Source organism: Eptatretus burgeri, chromosome 1 (genome assembly GCF_056783735.1).
Source record: "Eptatretus burgeri isolate ZD-2024b chromosome 1, Ebu_testis_v1, whole genome shotgun sequence".
In the NCBI taxonomy this organism is placed as follows: domain Eukaryota; kingdom Metazoa; phylum Chordata; class Myxini; order Myxiniformes; family Myxinidae; genus Eptatretus; species Eptatretus burgeri.
This window is the reverse complement of record NC_140961.1, coordinates 154,588,227-154,594,786: the sequence shown is the minus strand read 5'-3', so window position 1 is coordinate 154,594,786 and position 6,560 is coordinate 154,588,227.

The window sequence follows — 6,560 nt, the reverse complement described above, 5'->3', positions numbered from 1 at the left end:
GTTCACACATCGATGTCTAGCTTGGCTATGATTCCAATTGTCCATCGGCAGCGTCTATTTAATATAGTCGAGTTTGAGCGTTTTAACACGTTCAGAAGAAACGCTTCAAATTTCCAAACCCCAGCATCAAAAAACAAAGGCGAGTGACAGCAATTTAAATCGTTCATTATAAACAATGAAAATAGTTGAGTGGTACCGTTTAAAAGTCGTTGAGTGTAAAAAAATCCAATTGTTGAGCGCAAGCGTCGACTTTCAAAAGTGGAGTTTGAGCGATTTAACACGTTCAAAAGAAACGATTAAAATTTCCGAGCGCCAGGGTCAAAAAACAAAGGCGAGTGACAGCAATTTAAATCGTTCATTGTAAACAATGAAAATAGCTGAGTGGTACCGTTTAAAAGTCGTTGAGTGTAAAAAAAATCCAAATATTGAGCACAAGCGTCTACTTTCAATAGTGGAGATGCAGCCATTTAAATCGTTGAGTTTATCATTTAAATCGTTAAATCGTTAAACGCAAGGACGATCCAACATAACCCACACCCTCCCCCTCACACTCACCTACTACTGCCAACATGAACAAACTACTACTAATACTAATACTAATACTAATACTGATACTGATACTGATACTGTTACTGCTGACATGGACATCGACTCAAAAAGGACTCGAAAACACTGTTGGGTTCCCCTTTTATGAGCAGCATTTTTATATACCAATTCCCCAAATCGCTGGGAACACGTCTTTATATGGCAGTTGTAAGCTTGAAACACATTGATTTATTTTTTTTGTCGACCGGAAGACGTCATTGGAATACGTCTACATACGTCAATGTGTGTTGGGACTATGTAAAGAATTGGTTCAAAGCACGTCAAACATAAGTTAGAAATAAGTTTTGCGTAAAAAAAAGACATTACTGCGATGTGCTTCGACTTATGAGTAGCTTATATGTAGCCTTTGTGAACGTGTGTAAGCGTCCACATATCGTGTGTAAAACTTATCCCCATCGCATGCGGAACGTGTGTCATACGCCGAGTACGTCGTAAAATTTTGAACATGTTTAAAATTTCTTGACGTACTCTACTTACTACGATGTATGATAGCGTGCTTTAGCGTTCTACTCACGTATACCAAACTTACTCATACGGTATTTGACGTGCCCCAACGTTTTAGACACATTTTTCTTAGGTCGGCATATGCTGGCAAGATTGCCAAGGTGTGACCGTGATGTTGACACTTCCATTTCTACGGCAGTTATGATTCGAATCGTTGTGCGTCAGCCTTTTAATAGGCTACGTCACGACATCGTCGGCGATGCGTGCAACGCGCTATGCCTAAGTTAGACTATCGTTGGGCATCGGTTGTGTAGGCTGACAACAGGTTCAGCATTTGATGGTATAAGTTATCTATAACACAACGAAACGTTCTGTGTCTGATACCAATGCGTTGTACATAATACCAAGTCGCTATGAATACGTCCGAATCTTTAAAAAAAAAACATCAAAAGTTCAACGTAAGCCAGCGTTTTAGATACATTTTAATACATTGCCATCGCTGGCTAAAACGTCAAGGTGTGACCGGGCCTTAAGGGAGCTCCAAGGAAGTCCATGAATGAAAATTGGGTGTTTAGGTTAAATAAAACACCCCTTTTGAAGATGATTAACGGCCTTATTTAGTTATTTCCTTTACCAGACACATCCTCGGGCACCTCACCCTCGATGGAGTCTTAAGTCCCATCCTGGGTTATCTTAATAGGGTATTAACCATGTTTTTTTGGCCTGCTCAAACATGACTTGACTTGGAACAGACTGCAACAATATTAAACGACAAAGTTTATTTCCCCACTTTCCTCCCTCATATTGTCCAATCCCTGATCATCACAACTATGAAAGACTGGATACATTGCATTGCTTATAAACACCAGAGATGCCAGCGTTTCTGGCTTTATTTCATTTCCCCATATGCCATAATCTCAATAATCTCGTAAGATAATACAAATTACAAAATTTAAGCTCCAAAAATTAAACTTAGCAGCAGTTTTAAATACTGAAAAAAGTGTTCATGTGTCAAATTTGGACATATTTGACATTTTGGGCATCTCCCAGCGGTGTTCTTGATGATGGAACAAGTGATCGCCAAACCAGACATTAGATATAATTTGAGTTTTGCGGATTGGTTCGTGTGGATTAAATCATTTGAAATCTGGAGTGAAATCTGAAAATGTCAATAAATCTGCGTTGTTTAGTTTTTGTGGGTATGTGCATTTACCAATCAGCTTGCTGTCCTGTTCAGCCATTTAGCTGTTCCTAATCAAACATTTCATTGGAGTGCTTGTTTGAGTGCTTAAGCTGCTTGCTGAGAGAACTACATTCAACAGTGGTATATTTTCTGTCCCGATTGGGATGTACAGTCAACAGTTGCTCTAAGGTTTGTGGTACATATACCTCATACAGTGCAGCACACTCCCTCACCTCTATGGCATTCTGTGTCTCCCGATGTGCCTGGGCATTCTTCATCTCCGGACGGTGTTTGGCTCCGGCCTTTTCCAGGAAGTGTTTTTCTCTGGACCTGTCCAGGAGTGTTTGTTTGTGGGCATGTCTGGGCAGTGTTTGTTGCCGGATGTGTCTGGGTTGTGTTTTTCTCCGGATGTGTTTGGGTTGTGTTTGTCTCCAGACATGTCTGGGTGTTTTTTGTCTCCGGATGTGTCTGGGCGGTGTTTGTCTCCAGAAATATTTGGGCAGTGTTTGTCTCCAGACATGTCTGGGTGTTTTTTGTCTCCAGATGTTTCTGGGCGGTGTTTATCTCAAGAAATGTATGGGCAGTGTTTGTCTCCAGACATGTCTGGGTGGTGTTTGTATCCAGACTTGTCTGGGCGGTGTATGTCTCCAGAGATGTCTGGGTGGTATTTGTCTCTGGAAATGTCTGGACGGTGTTTCTCTCCAGAAATGTCTGGGTGGTGTTTGTCTCCAGACATGTCTGGATGGTGTTTGTTTCCGGAGTGTGTTTATCTCCGGACATGTCCTAGCGACTGTTTTTTTGGTGATGGACTGTTTTTGTCTCTGGCCATTAGGCTTTGCATTTAGGGTGGCTGGCTTGGTATCTTTGGGTCTTGAGTTTGAGCCCCACTGGCTGCTGAATTAACACCATTAACATCAATTAATTAACTGGCTGCTGAGCCCCACTGGCTGATGGCTGCTGTGGGGTTGACTCAGCCTGTCATCCTTCCAAGGTCGGAAAAATGAGTACCAATGTACTGGTATAGGGGCACTGCATCAGCGGCATAGCCATACCCAAACAAAAATGACATCTTCCTTGCAACCAAACTTACATACATAAGAAGAATATCTCTTGACATATCTTGGCAGTGTCCGTCTCCAGGTGGTATTTATAGTATGACCGGAAGAAAATGGATTTCAGATTTTTTTTTTCCATCTTCACTGTTATTCTTTGCAGAATCATTTTGATAAGACAGTCTTCTTCTTCTTTCGGCTGCTCCCGTTCGGGGTCGCCACAGCGGATCATCCGTATGATCCGCATAGTGATTTGGCACATGTTTTACGCCGGATGCCCTTCCTGACACAACCCTGGTCGCCTCTTGCGACACAGCGATATGGTACACCTATTTTAAACGGGGTATACACCGGCCCAGTACACTGGTACTCACTTTGCCGACCTCGGAAGGATGACAGGCTGAGTCAACCCCCTGGTGTATTAATTCAGTGGCCCAACGGGGCTTGAACTCAGGACCTTTTGGATCCCAAGCCGCTGCCCTTACCACTGCGCCAACACCAGGCTACATTTTGATAAGACAGTATGAATCATAATTAATGCTCCACTGCATATCTGCATTCCTTCCTCTTACCTCACACTACCTTTTATTCCCCCACTCAACACTCTCCCTCCCTCCTCACTCCCCCACCTCTCCTAACTCCACCACCCCTCCTCACTCCCCTCACTCCTCCCTCTTTCCCAGTCCAGCTCCTCACACTCCCCCCTCATTCTCTCTCTCATCCCTCACTCTCAACCACTCTTTTCCTCCCCCTTCTCAGTATTCCCATCTGCGAAGCGATGGTGGTATTTGCTGGTCCTTAATAGTGTGTGTGTGTGTGTGTGTGTGTGTGTGTGTGTGTGTGTGTGTGTGTGTGTGTGTGTGTGTGTGTGTGTGTGTGTGTCCTCCATATTATAGTGGAACTACAAAAGTAGTGCAGGAATGAAAGTTGGGTGTTTGAGTTAATTTAAACACCTCTTTTGAAGATAATTAATGGTGTTATTTAATTATTTTTTATCAAGGCATCATCCTCAGGCAACTCGCTCTCCCTCACAGGGGTCTTAATTTGCCATTTTTTTTGGCCTGTTGAACAATGACCTGACTTGGTACTGGCTGGAATGTTTTTTAATGAAAAAAGATCAATATTTTTTCTTTCACTTTCCTCACTCATATTATCGAATGCCTGATTTAAATACCTACAAATTTCTTGATGATTTTATGCATGATGTGATGATTTTATGCATGATGTGATGCGATTTTGCATGATGTACTCTCATGGAGAAATTAAATATATAATCAAACTATTATTTCAGTTATAAGCAATAGATCATGTGAACTAAATATCTTTCGAAATCTGGAGTGAAATTGGAAAATCTTAAGAAATTAGCAATGTTTTGGTTCTTTGAGGATACGTTCCATTACCGATCAGCTTGCGATCGCTGGCCAAGCCAGCCATCCATTATCAACCGTTTCATTGGAGTGCTTGCTTGAGAGCTTAATCTACTTGGCAAGCACTCTACAAGTTGTTTCATTGTTCATTTACAAGCCATGGTGATACACTGCAAAAGCATTCACACTGCCACGGAATATATCGAACGACTTTAACAAAGTTCAGCCTGAAGTTCAGTTCATTACCCCGTCTGTGTTTGGCACCACGTTGTCATGTGGTGCCTCGCCCACTGAAAATCAGCAATTATATTTAACATAACGTTTCCCCTTTTTATGTAATTTGCTTTCATCTGTCACTTCAACATATACAGATACATATCAAAGATTAAACGGTTCGTTTCTTTTTTTTTTGTTAAGCTTCATCAACCATTTCTGGAAAGTTTGCTTGAGTACTTAACTCACTTTGTGAGTGCTCTACAAGCTTCAATCTTCACAAGCATAAATGGCTATACCACGGCTCACTTCTCCATGGGGACATCTCCAATGTAAAGGGGCTGTCACACCTTGACGTTTTAGCCAGCGTATGGCAAGGTCTCTAAATGTATGTAAAACGCTGGCGTACGCTGAATTATTGAAGTTTTTAAAAAAAGTTTTGGGCGTATAATAATGTGTTGGACATATGCATAACGTATTAGTAACGTAAACAGAACGTATCAATCACAAATAGATAACTTATACCAACGAATGCTGAGCATGTTCTCGGCGTTCACAACCTATGCCCAACGATAGTCTAACTTATGCATAGCGTGCGTCAGCCTATCGCGGACGATCACGTGGCGTAGGCTATTCATAGGCTGCGGCTCGCCGATTCAAATCATAACAGCACGAGACATCGAAGTGTGAAGCTGCTGTCAACCTTGACGTTTTAGCCAGCATATGCCGACGTATGAAAAATTTGCCGAACCAAGCTGGCACACATCAAATAGGTTATGGGTAAGTTTTGTATACGTTAAGAGCATGCTGGCATATGCCGTAGTATGTTGACATATGTCGCAGTATGCTGGCATACGTCGTCATACACCGAATACGTCGATAGATTTTCAGCATGTTGAAAATTTCTCGACGTACTCGGCGTATGACACACGTTGCGCATATGCTGGCCATAAGTTTTAGGCATATTACGCGATTGTGAGAAATACGTTTCGGATATGGTAAACATTTACTTCGACGTGTTTCGACTTATGAGTAACTTACAAGAAACGCGTGTCGATGTGTGTCAACGATCACGTAACGTGCCTACAACTTATTGTCAGCATTATGCGGAACGTGTGAATCATACGCTGGCATACGTCGAAAAATTTCAAGCATGGAAAATTTGTCTGACAGCTCGGCATACTATGACAAATGCCAGCGTACTACGACATATGCCAGCATACTACATCGTATGCCAGCATCCTACGACATAGGCCAGCGTGCTCTTAACATATACAAACTTACCCATAACGTATTCGACATGTGCCAGCATTTTTGCCAAATTTTTCATACGTCAGGCATACTCTGGCTAAATCGTCAAGATGTGGCAGGGCCATAAGAAAGGCCAAATAAATTAGAGGACTACAATGAGTAAAAAATGTTTTCAGTGGATTCAAAACATTTTATCGCCACAATACAGCAGGATAGCCAAGAGGTAGGCACACTCCCTCTAAGCTGTCTAGCCTGGGTTTGAATCCCAACCAAGTTATAAACTGTCATCCCAGTGTTTCAAAGGCAGCTGATTCATCAATGTGAGCTGTCTCTCAGATGGACATTAAACTTGGCACACATCTTCAGGAATCCCCCCTCTTGTCTCCCTCTCCTCACTCTCCCCTCTGCCTCTGCCACCTCCACCCCTCTCCCTCTCTGACGTCT